This window comes from Lepisosteus platostomus, chromosome 10, assembly GCF_059453375.1.
Source record: "Lepisosteus platostomus isolate fLepPlt1 chromosome 10, fLepPlt1.hap1, whole genome shotgun sequence".
Classification (NCBI taxonomy): domain Eukaryota; kingdom Metazoa; phylum Chordata; class Actinopteri; order Semionotiformes; family Lepisosteidae; genus Lepisosteus; species Lepisosteus platostomus.
Window position 1 is genome coordinate 46,060,729 of NC_142620.1, and position 13,085 is coordinate 46,073,813.

General features: G+C 34.9%; 1 protein-coding gene across 5 annotated transcripts in view; it reads right to left on the reverse strand.

Moving 5' to 3' along the window:
* Positions 1 to 13,085, reverse strand: part of tenm1 (teneurin transmembrane protein 1) — a 339,710-nt gene that overhangs the window by 257,594 nt on the left and 69,031 nt on the right. For 4 of the 5 annotated variants that reach the window (XM_088596742.1, XM_088596741.1, XM_088596738.1 and 1 more), the window contains exon 1: positions 12,269 to 12,571. The exons of the other annotated variant lie outside the window; for it this stretch is intronic. The gene's annotated coding sequence lies outside the window, so the exon portion shown is untranslated. Of the gene's footprint in view, positions 1 to 12,268; positions 12,572 to 13,085 lie in introns of those variants that run through there. 5 annotated transcript variants of the gene reach the window in all.

Below are 13,085 nucleotides of genomic sequence, written 5' to 3' on the forward strand. Positions count from 1 at the left end.
CCAAGACTGCTCACCTTGCTGATGTTTCAAGAGCATCGGTGTCTAAGGTGATGTCAAACATGAGGGACAAACATCATCTGCAGAGGACAGTGGGTGGGAGCACATAATCCAGGAACATAATAGCCATGCAGTGAACTGAAGCACAAGGCATAGCAGGTGAATGACTGCAGATTAACTTTTCATTTCAACCTGTAGCATGAGCAGCCAGTTTAATCAAAACAGTCTGCACCACAGAGAAAAGCACAACATTTGTGTTGCAGTGCACAAAACTGCTCATCACACCTTGGCAATGCATACTTGCTAGCCAAGCTGAGCAAAGAAAGCTAATGGACTACTGAGCAATGGAGAAATTATCATCCTTTACCATATTCTTAGCAAACTGATGAATGTATTTGTAGTGCAAACCTAAAGAGCTTTACAGCACCAGGTTCTTGTTTCCTAAAGTGAAGGAATCTGGTAGTTCTGTAATGTTGTGCGGCTCATTTTCCTGGCATGATGTGGGCGAAGGTCAATACTTATCACTGCTTAATCATCTTCATCACTCCATTTTGCAGAATTTCCTTCATGCCAGGAGTGTCTTCCAGGATGACAATGCCCCCATCCCCTGGGCACGTGTGGTCCCAAATGGTTTGATGATTGTATCTATATAATGTCAGTCAATAACTCTGAACCCAATTAAACATTTATGGTATATTCTAGAATGATCCATGACACAAAGTGATCCACCTCCAGAATCCAGGTTGATTAACTGTCTTGAGGAAGAATGGTGCTGAATCCCTCCTGCAGAATTCCAGACACTGGTAGACTCTATGCCATAGTGCGTACAAATCTTAATGGCTGTATGTGGTGGCCAAGCCCCTATTAAATTAATTAATTCTGGTGTTTCCAATTTTCTGTTCAATACTGTACTTAAAATATTCCCCAATGTGTGTCTGCATGACATAATTCAGTAACTTCCCTAATCTCAGAAGAAAGCACGGATTTAGTGCCGTAGATTTAATGTCATTGTAAAGGCTTTAATGTTTTAGGATAACTATATAGAAGTCCTTTAATTCAGAAAGGTAGAAACAGGTTCATTTGGAGGTGGATAGTAAATAAATGAATTAACTTACAGCTCATGCACCACTCCAAATTAAAGAATGAAGCCTTGCAGGAAAAAAAAAATCTGCTATGTTTTACTCTTACGCAAAAAAACACTTCTTATAAGTACTCTGCAAATGAGTTGAAAATAATTAAGAAATAGAATTCTCAGTATCCAGAGCTTCTGACACCTTTAGGATTTAGAAGTTGAAAAAAACACATTACTGCATATTTAGTAGGTATTCGTGTGAACAGCAAAGTCTGATACATCTTGCTTATAACTCAATTCAATTAACATTAATCTCTTTATTTATAGCAATATCAACATTAATGGCATCACAGATTTCCTAACTTCCATAACTATACTAATTTCTGTCTTATCTGAAAAAACTCAAACTTTTTGATTCCTGCTTCACCTCATACAGTATGTACCCTACATTTAAATATTGTGTGTAATATGCTGATGATTTATTTTGGAGAAATTTTCAACCAATGTTCATTTAAAACATTAGAATAATACAGACATTAGTAGTTTGAGCACAGGGAAATGTGATAAACTGTGAGTGGAGTACACACACTTTTATAAATATATCTGTTTCACCGGTCACAATATATTTATGTCATGCTGATGAAAAGCACTAATAAAGTTAAACAGGTGCTTGTGGCTGCTAACTGACGTACTATACGTGAAACCAAATAAAAAGTCTGTTGTGAAAGTTGTGTTGTGAAATTGTAATGGTAATTATTATTTCTTTATTCATATCCATAATTCATGAGTTTAGCTTGCTCTTAAACAAAAACTGTAACCTTAAAAATGTGTAACCTTACAAGTATGGTATTTTCAATAAATAAGGTAATGATTTGACTTCTCATAGTCAAAAATGACCTGAATTACCAGGTTTGAAGAGGAAAGATGCTGTAATACCTTTATATGTTTTGCTATGAGCCCAAGTCAGTTCGTCCAAACCATGTCATTTTGTAATCTTATTGACACTTCATACAATCTTCAAAAACACAAGCACATCAAGGTAAATGCTGCATTCAACATCAAGTATTGTAGTAGTTAATCCATCATATTTACCAATCAGATCTAACTGGTTCATTCTCAATTGTTCCTCATCAGTAACATACAGTAATTCCTCTTGGTATAACTATCAAGCTGTTATTTTGCACTACTAAATTAAGAAGCAATAGGCCTATTAACAGAAAAAAAATATCTGATATTACAATTTTTTTTTTCTCCAAATTTCAAATAATTCTGACAAGGGGAAGGAAAATTAAAAGAGTTGTGCAAAACATCTTATGCACGACAGGTACGTATATTTACTGTACATGTACATATAAAAACGTATGTTTATAGACAGACATACTAATATCATATTCTAACAACAGATTGGGGTGGGGTTACACATGTGTAAAAAAGGTCTGAAACCATCTTAGGAATACATTTCTGGCTCTGCCTCTCATTAACAGTAAATGAAAAAAATACAATCAAGATTGACCACTCACTTTAAAGAGTAAATAGTATCTGTGTTGGGCATTGTTTTCTCATGAAAGCAACATACATTTTGCTGGCCTAAAGACATCTTCCTTTTCCCTCTCCAGTGTAGGAGAGCCAGCTGTTACAAACAGACTGCTTGCAGGCTATTAGAAGTTTTACCCATGATAGCAAGTGCAAATCAATAGAGGTTAGGGGCATCAGATCATCCACATACACTGGGGATCCTTCTAAGGACTAAATGCAATAAATAATGTAATCGTTAAAAAGAATAAAAATGTCCACTGCTGGAACCAAGGATTTAGCTACAATCAGAGTACATACAGTATACTGTATATTTTTGAAATATTCAAATAGGTTAGCTTGTTCAAGCTATGTGTTTCTATCAACCCTGGTGCAAAACAGATTCTGTCAGAACAGCTATATTGCAGTTAATTGAAGATTTGTTTACCGAGCAAAAAACTCCTCAAAAGTGCTTACCCGTGAATGCAAATTGAATGCAAAATGTATCCTTTTAACTTTATTGTGAAAAGTCATGAAATGCACACCATGTCAGATAATGTAATTGGCAGAGAGAAGCCTCGCTTGTTATTGCTACTTTAGTAGAGTCCAATGGTTTCAATGGAGCACTGGAGCACAGGGGGGCTTAGAGTATAGATTCACAACAGTAGAGAAATGCAGCAAGCATGAACGAGACAAATTCACATATGAAACAGGCAAAATGTAGCCTAGCCTGTTTAAAAATTAAACTCAAATCTCCTTCAGGTATTTTTCAATTTTCACAACAAATGGATCTATAAGATACAGGTCCACTCAGGTCATTCAGATTGAATGTAGAGATCTACATACACCAAAGTTATGTACAATTAAAAACATGACTTGTTTATCAATATCAAGAAATCCAAATTGTTCACTGTGCTGTTGTTTCGGGTAAAACATAACAAATGCAGTAAGTAGAGCAATTTTAACAATTTACACAAAAAAAACATTTTAATATGGAAAATGCACTCCGGATTTCAGAAAATAAATGTATTTATTGATTGACATTACAGCAGTTAAACAAGGAAACAAAATGTCATTCTTCTCCCATTCAGAATACTGTAATTTCAAGATTATACTAAACAAAAACAATTTGAAAAAACTCCAACATTTTTATCAAAATGGAAAAAAAAAGGAGAAAATATATTTTAGTTCAATTAAGCTGCTGAGTTCACAGTCTGACAGGAAGAAGGTAAGTATAAATGTAGTCACTGGGGACAGGGCACCTGTCTGTAATTTTTGCATACCTTAATATTCAAATCAGCACTGCAAAACATCTTAATACAGTCTCAGGGAAGGATAAACTGCAGGTGCATAGCCATCTAGACACAGTCTGTTCTTCTACCCTCAAAACAAAAATAGTTTAGTTGCATAAAGGTGGGTAATTGCATAAGGCTCATTATCACATTGGATCCCAAAGCACTTCAAACATAGGAGTGGTGGCACTTCAACCATCAGTGAGTGATATTTGTAATTGTCATTATGGCACTATATGGTACATAGTGCCATAGTTACAGCAGATAGCAGCATTGACAAAATGTGGCCACATAAGAGAGGTTGCGGACAGATGCCATAAAGACAGTTTCAGATGTGCATAAAAAATATAATTGTGAATTTGCAACCCTATGTAATGTAACCAAGGCATATGTAATGTTTTATTTTGTGTGATCAGTGCTATGTGTGATGTGTTTGTACTGTAAGTAATGCTTTGCCTAAAATAAGGGGGAAGGATGCACCAGATAATTTATCAAGTTGAGAGGATATGAATCTGGGTAATGAAACTCAGATGCTTCTGACTGCCTGGCCTACTGAAGAATTCAAATTTCCTCAAACAAAACACATTTGGATAATTATAAAGAAAATGAATCTTGGCTGCACGACATGTTGAAAGATAGGCTCAATGGGTCCTGGGGAAACTGGCATAAGAGTCAATAGCATGCACTGTAACCTCCTCTGCTCCAGTTGTGAAAAAACAACAACTCAGGAAAATCACTGTGGAACTGATCAAACCAAGGCACATTTAACCACATTTAGTAGATTGAAGAAAACCAAAGGGGACACTTGAGTGCAGATCATCAGCAATGATAAATCCAAACCAATATTAAGCTCTCAAAGAGGCTAAACGTTATAAACCGGCTTACAGTTTTGAAAGCAAAATTGTCAGGGATCTAATGGGATTGTCGTGGGACAAATTTTGTATTACTATGTTTTATGGTCAAACATTCAACAACACATTTCCTCTCTGAAGAGTGTTTTGATTGTATTACTTATACCACTTTAAATTCCATATCAATACATCATTAAAAAATGAGATTAATTTCTGACAGCACTATGAACCAAATGAAGAAAAATGATGAGATTACAGTTCAACAGGCAAGGACTGATCTCCCTGGATGCATCCTTTCCAATTTGTAGAGCTGTAAATTTCCAAGATTTTTTATAAAATTAGACCATGTCTTCATAATTATATCCAGCCACTAATTTATAAATAAATTCTGGTTTATTGTGATGATTGCTTCTTTAAAGAAACAGGGAAAAAAAAAACGTCTTAGAGTTAGTGGCATCATGAACGGTCTAATTGTTTTTGGAGAATGCATTTTTTGTATCCTAAAACGAAAATTATCAGCTTTCAAATAGTGGTTAAATATGACTAAATTAGTACTTGACAGATACTTTAGGACACACCTGGACAAATACTTATACATTAAATATATTATTGCTTGAGTAGAAAAACCTGTTCAGTACTAATGAGGTTTTCAAAACCAAACCCAAAATACTAGCATCTCAAACAAAAACAAAAAGCGTCATAGCTTTTGAAACTTCACATTACCTAAGCTATATTTAAGCCATCTGAGATCAGAGTTAGTTAAGAATTGCTGAATTTAGACAAAACAAGGATTGGATTACTGGGGTTTTTCCCATTACTAACCACCCCTAAAGCACAAGAAGAAATAAAAAATCATCCACACATTCTGTAACAGAGAAAGTGGTTAAAGTGATAGAGTGGAAGATCCTAGGCTCAGGTAGACTGGCTCATGGGGCCTTCACACATGAAACTACTCCACACACAGATGTTATCAAAGGCACCCTCGCTGATCCTGGTTTTATTAAGGTTTATATAAATAAAAGATTTCTCCACACAAAGAACTCCAACCAACAGCCCCAAACTCAAACTCCTACTCTTTGCTTCTCTCAATTCTCCCAGGTCTACTCAACTCTGCACCCTTTTCATACGAATAAAATCCTTGTGAGAATTCCCCATTTTCCAGACAGAAAGGGCTCATCAGAATAGCTTAGCTAACTTCCATGAGAAAGTCCAAAATCAACTTTCAGCATATTAAATATTTACTAAGTTTCATAGAACCTTCTTGCAATTTAAAAGACAGCCTAGCCCTGGAAGGTACACATTATAGGACACAAATAATGTCCATTTCACTGGTCAAATTTAGTTATGCCCTAATATGGGCTAACACTGACTTTATATATGGAAAAGCAAAAAAATACAGCTCTGCCTCCAAGCATCATGAAATACTGAGAACTAACTAATACTTATTTATCTGAAGTTTGTTCCTTATAAGATAGACAAGTACATAATAATTTTAATTAAACACTGTGGTATAAGAAAATATGCACTTTTCCCTAATGCGAAGAAGGTTTTGCTTTCAACTGCACCTGCAAAATTATTTTCTCAAGTAGAGAACAAAAAAAAATTACAAATGATTAATTATAGTTAGAATAATTGCTTATTGTTCCCAAGGTGCTCTACATATAGGAGGGGACTCTCTTTAACCACCAGTGAAGTACAGAAACCACCTGGGTAAGGCATTGCAGCCATCCCATGTCAGCATCCCACAAGTGATAAAGTATTTCACTAGTTGAATTTAAGAAAAAAATGAGGGAGGCCAGATTGTTCAAGGCCAAACAGCACCAAAGAATCTTAAATGACCAAGTGTTTAATGTCTCATAGAAATTGATGCACTAACTCTACTTATAGCAGCAACCTGGCTTTCATTAGAGATCTCCCATCCCAGTACTGATTGGGCCCAGCCTAGCTTCCATGATCTGACCAGACCTGGTTATCGTATAATAATACAGCTGTCAGAAAACAAAGCATTCACAAAGCAACACTTTGGACTAAAAAAACAAACAACAATCATTCCCAAAAATCTATTTTTTATTTGCTTGTTTCTTTTTTATTATTCTCCAATACATACAGTATATAAAAATTATATAGGTAGCTATGTGGTATACTGACTGCACACGTTGTTGCCATGGTTATTCATCAGAGCTATCAGTTTTACATTGCCTTATTTTAATCAGGACTATCAATATTCAGAAACTTGAACTTGAATTAAACATGGTTCACTAAGCACCATCCGAAATTAAACTGCTAAGAAGGTGCACTACAGATTCACCGTGGAGCCTGTGTTCCGTATTTCCATGTGATTTATTGAGTCAGTCTACTGTAAAGGACACAGAAGTGAGTTACAGTATGATACTAATAACCTCTTTATAGAGGAAATAACTCAGTGAGTATTCTCCTGTCAAGAAAGCATACATTACCATTTAACCCATGTGTCTCTACTGTTACAGGCATTCTACTAAAATCTGCATGCCGTGTGGATTACATTAGATTTTAATAATGATTAGATAGGGGCTTTTCCACTACTTTACTGTATGTGGTATTGAAATGATCTTTGAAAAGTTAAAGTTAGGTAAAGTATTTTTTTAAATTTATTATGTGGGATGTACTGGTATTCATACTCTTCCTTCAACCCTATTCCACTCCTAAATGTGAAGATAATTCTACTAAAAATTATTTGGTACAATAACTAAAAAGTAGAAACAATTATCTAATTGCATCTATTGTGCATGGATTGTAACTTCACTGAGGAATGACCTTGTAATTACAGGGGAACAATTATGTGGAGCCAAATACTTTAATTTATACTACAATTAAACTACATTGTGCATGAGAACATTTGGAAGTAACAGATGTTTCACCTGTAGTAAAATAATAGTAAAATAAGAGACAATATATGTGTGTAAAATTAACAAAACTAAGATATCATTTTGAGGATCTTAGCCAACTTCTTGAAAGTAGAAGAAAAACAGGTGGTTTCTTAGCTACTAGCAACCATACGACCTAGATGAGCTGAATTGTACCCCTTCACTTGTAACTTATATTGTTAAAAATAATGATTGATCTACAAAGAAAGTCTTTAGGCTAAGGATAAAACCAATTATCATGTTACCATGTAAGCAGTACAAGAAAATTAAATTTACAAAACCAAGAACCAGATAAAATTAAGCACAGAATCAATTTAATCAGTTTAAATGCCACAGTACAGCTAGTTTTTACCATTCAAATCCCTGTATTTCTGTATCTGCCATTTAAAAAAAATTCCACTGCAATTCATCCATCCTATATCATCATCAGCATGATGCTTATTCCTATATTCTAGATTAAAAGGCAAATTATGAATCCTTCACTCTATTTTGAATTTCTACCAGGCAGAAGTAAAAGAAAATCCTGTCACATGAAAAATCTCCATACACTACCATTGATTTGACATTTTTAACCCGCATTAAAACATTTCTACGCACGTTCACAGTACATTCAGCATTTGTTCAGGTTTACCATACACTACAGTACATGCAATTCACACTATATGATTAAAGGCACATTAGTGAAACATTTATTAAAACAAAATGTAGAGATAGGCTTAGATGGAGCTGTTAGACAACAGATGGACTGCGATTTAAAGCATCTATCTTTTATCTTGTTTTTTTTTTAATAATATACCTATTAATACTGTTCATGCAAGATGAGGCTCATGTAGAATGTGATTCCATCTAGGCTTTTACTTATTAGCACGTATTGAAAACCAGCAGTACCTAAAGAGTATCATGAGGCATGTGAGATGAAGAACTCATCTGATTCCCTTACCAAACCAACACATCTCATCTAAGGACTGCATTTCACTGCACCAACTAAAACTCATTTATAAAATTCCACATCTTCTTTACATAGCAGATTGTCTGCTCGCTGACAGTGTACTGAAGCGTGCTGAATGGTTTCCCCTTCTTTGGGTTCACTTATCATCACTGACACTCAAACACAACAATTTACAATTTCCGTGCTAGCTGGGCATCCATTTTCTGTGTCATGAAGCCATAAGCACTCTTTTAATGGCCACTAAAGCAGCCCTTTTGGACTCCCAAGGCAACAGAAAAGGACAAGACAAGAGCCCACACAAAGACACTTTTCTGGACAATCTAAATAGATGTTTTTCAAAAGCGTTTGAATCAAAATCTGACAGACACTATTTTCACAGTGTGCTAATTAGAGTGCACTGTTAACAATGCCCTGAAGGAAGTTCCATTGACTCAGATGGAATCAACAAAAACTGGGCATAACTCGATGTCCAGTTTAATTTTAGAAATAAGAGATTAAAAGTATCTTTAAAATGACCAGAAACTTCACCAATGAGCTGTGAGCTCCCCCTGGCTTCAGGATGCAGAAAACGAGAAAAATTCCCAAGGAAAGACCCTTATACAATCATTTACAGTATATGTACTGTACTTAACAACCATTTTATGTTGAGGCAGCTACAAAGTGATGGGATTCATCACATTCCCTCACCCACAGCAAAACACCAACAACAGGGGGAATAAAATTCTTCATCAAACAAGTGGCATAAAACACATCTCAGTTAAAGAAAAACAAACAAACTACATTTTACAACTTTTGTGTTTAACAACATGCACCTTTAAAATTAAGGGAGACAGAATAACTTCAGAAATGTCAGAGAATATTCAATTATTCTACTTGGCAATAAAGTGTTAGAATTACATAACAAATTGTATTTGGAATTTTCCCCATGAATGCTGAAGTAGTTAGTGCAATTATGAGCAAATACAAACAACTTTAATCTTATAGAAGTGAGATCCCAAATGACTACTGCTAACACTACTGTAATCATATTTACTTATAGCAAAGTAGAAGCAAAAACAGTTCACAAGCAGTGGATAGGTCGGTAATTAGCGGGTATTGAATTCTGATTATTAAGGCTGAAATAAACATGGCTCACTACGTACCTGTCATGTTTCAAGACACGTTAAGTAAATTTATTGAAATTCTTCAGTCAATTTACATTTTAAAATAATTGTACAAATAACTTTGCAACACGACATTTTAAACATGAGATTTAATCTTGCTTTGATTAGACACTAAAATGGCAAAGCATTTAATTTAATTTTTTCCCACACTAACTCTACATGAAATGGAAGGAAGCAAACTTGATCAAGGTAAAACAAAATACAAGCAACATAATAAGCACTGCATTAAACTGGCATCTTCGAATTCTTGTATTTCATCCACAAAGTAAAACCACCTTACCAGAAGATTAAAAAAAATAGCTTGGAGTCAGAATCTTTAATTATAACTATTGGGGTTCCCATGTTATTATACAAGACAGCATAATTGGTAGACATTAACACATATGTATATTTTTTATGAGATTTCTCTATAAATGAGTTCTTAATCTGATATAAGTTTTACAAAATAAGATTTTTGTCTCTTAATTTGTACACAAGCTTTAATGATATTTTACATACTGTACATATTTTCTTTTTATACAGAATATATTAGATATTTGAGGAATCTAGTAAAAGTGTTTCACATTGTATATTGTATCATAAAATGCGAAATATTTTTGCAACTGGGACTTAAATGAATACCTCTGGTACTTCTCTCCATGTAAACTGGATTGTGCCCACTGGGATTCAAATTTGCATTCACATTCACTTGCCTTGAGAGGGATATTATTAGCTATGTTTGGCAAGGCTATCCGGCCGTGTTTTTATTTCCTACAAACAGCCTACTCTAGGTTATAGTGTTCCCAAGAGAAGAAAGATTAATTATAAAACGCCTTATCTTCTCATTTTTCTTTGTTCTTTCTTTAAAAACTGGACAGTAAAAAAAAACGAGTTAGTTGCAATAAAATTTAAATAAACAGCAATTAAAAATAAAACCAGCTCAACCATAAAAATCGATTTTTTAAATCTCCCCCATTGAAATTTGTGAGGTATGAACACCTGCGGCGGTCTCTAACAAAAACGTGTCATTCTTCATAGTTAAGAAAGCTCTGGTTTTGTTGTAAGCAGGGAAGAAGCTCAGTACTATAGTAAACTATATATATATTTAAACTGGATTTATACTCCATGGTTTTTGAACTTTTCACATCTACAGCTTTAAAGTAAAATTCACAATTTTTACACAATTCTTGACGATTTGTAAGTTTGTCTGGTCTTCTTACGCTAAACCGCTTTGTAATCTTAGTCACTATTCAGCAAATTTATATTTTAAATGATCAAAATTAAAGGAATTATTTGGCAGTCGACACTAGCAACTACTACTTTTATATGAACTGTAGTTACATATCACAATTATATTTCATTATGTTTTGCTTCTTGCACTTTTTTTTTTCCATTCTTACTAACGATGCATTACATTGAGACCAGACGGGTCAACAAATAAATAATGTTTAGGTGGAATTAAGTAGCGGTGGATGTTTTTGGAATTATTATCTAAGAGTATATTGTAAATTTGTCTATGTGGCAAATTGCAACTCGCTACGGTGTCACTTCCCAATGAGATACTGAAACAAAGGCTCGAAAGCACAAAACCTGGCTACATTTCGAATGGGGTGCAGTGACTTTGTTTACTGAAGCCAAAGGTGTGACTTGCTCCAGGAATCAGTGGCGCAACATTATTTAGGTTTCTGAAAAGTGACAATGCTTTTTCGCTTACACACGCGTGATTGAGTAGTCCTGGTTGCTACTGAAGCTGGAGCAATCCACTTCCCTCTTGCGGCTTGTAAAATACTGGCGAATGCAATCTGCGACAAATCATACCGCTAACCTAAGAATGAAAGCCTGATGTCAGGAAACGCGGGTAAATAAAACATTTTCTACTATTAAAGCTGTGAATTTTAACTCAGTGCCGCATGTATATTTTCCCTAAGCTTTAATCAAGTGCACAATATTCCTGAATTTACTTTCAAAACATAGATGTCAGTAACGTTTTGTGAAAATGCAACACAATACATTATAAACAAAAATGTAAAGTTTTTGTGACTTCTAATGGCACATAACCCCATTTTAAGCTGTTGATCGATTTGTAAAGGTATGCTTACCGTGTCACACCAGCCAATTTGTTTCCGACACATCTGCCTTTTAATGCTGGTGGCGACGAAATTATTAACTTTTTATTTAAAAAATCAAATTAGCAGACGAGAAAACGTAACGGTAACATTTAAAATAAACTGACGAACCGCATTCCCATCTGACATTACAAACAAACCAGGCACCATAGAAAACTGAAACTGTTTTTCATGAACAGTAGCACTGCCCTCGTCATGGAATACACGCTTTTCGAATCATTAGAAGCATTTTCCTGTTGATTTTATAACGATTACAAAACCCTACAGCATAAAATGTGTATCAGTAATATTGCAGTGTTTATGAAAATGATAAGCTGCTGAGGGAATCTGCAGCGCACGAATACCCACAGACGGACATCCTGAATTGTACGCTACCACCATCAGCCATCACCATATGGCTTTGAAACAGCTACAGTAGCATTACCTTTGCGAAGTGTTGCCATAACAAAAGGTTAGTTCCATTCCATTTCTTCACAGCATGACTGAATTAAAAAATACATTTAAATCCCTCTATGCTGTATCTTCATTTATCCTTGAAAAAATATTGAGACGCGAGTCAGTTTATGCTGTCAAGCTTGTTTCTTTAGATGTCAGTTTGGTGATGCAAAGCAGTGAGTGTACTTCGTGAAAGAAGTGAGGGACTATGCATTCAAGTAATTTCGCTGCTTCCTGGGAGCTCTAAAGCAATTGCAATTCTCACCAGCTTCTTCTGTTGCGGACACAGGCTCTCATACTGTCTACACCAGCATCACTGGAACATACCATATGCAACTGCTGAGAAGGGGGTGTGGCATAAAACATAGTGTTCGCACAGGTAGATACAGGTCTAGAATGTTTACCGTGAAAGTGCTTAATTTACAAGGAGCTCTTGAGTGAAAATACAAGTTTAATTAGAACGGACACCGGCATCAATTATTTAGAGAAGTAAAGCTCTCAACCACAGAATTCAGTAGAAAGATGCAATGTACAGTAGGAGTCGTTGATTCATTCATTTTACTAAGCCCTTAAACTGTCAATGAAATTTTTAATATTGCTGCTGCTCTTCAAATGTTTTATGGTAACAAGAATTTGGATATAGGAATAAAAATGATCAAATATTCATCAAAGCTAATGCGATTATTTAATATGGAGGAATATGAACTGAACTGACAAGGCTTGTGGAATATTTTTGGTCTTACTGTGTAGTAGAAAATATAGCAGTGTAAAACCAAGTTCGTTTCTGAAAATCATTTACAGTATAT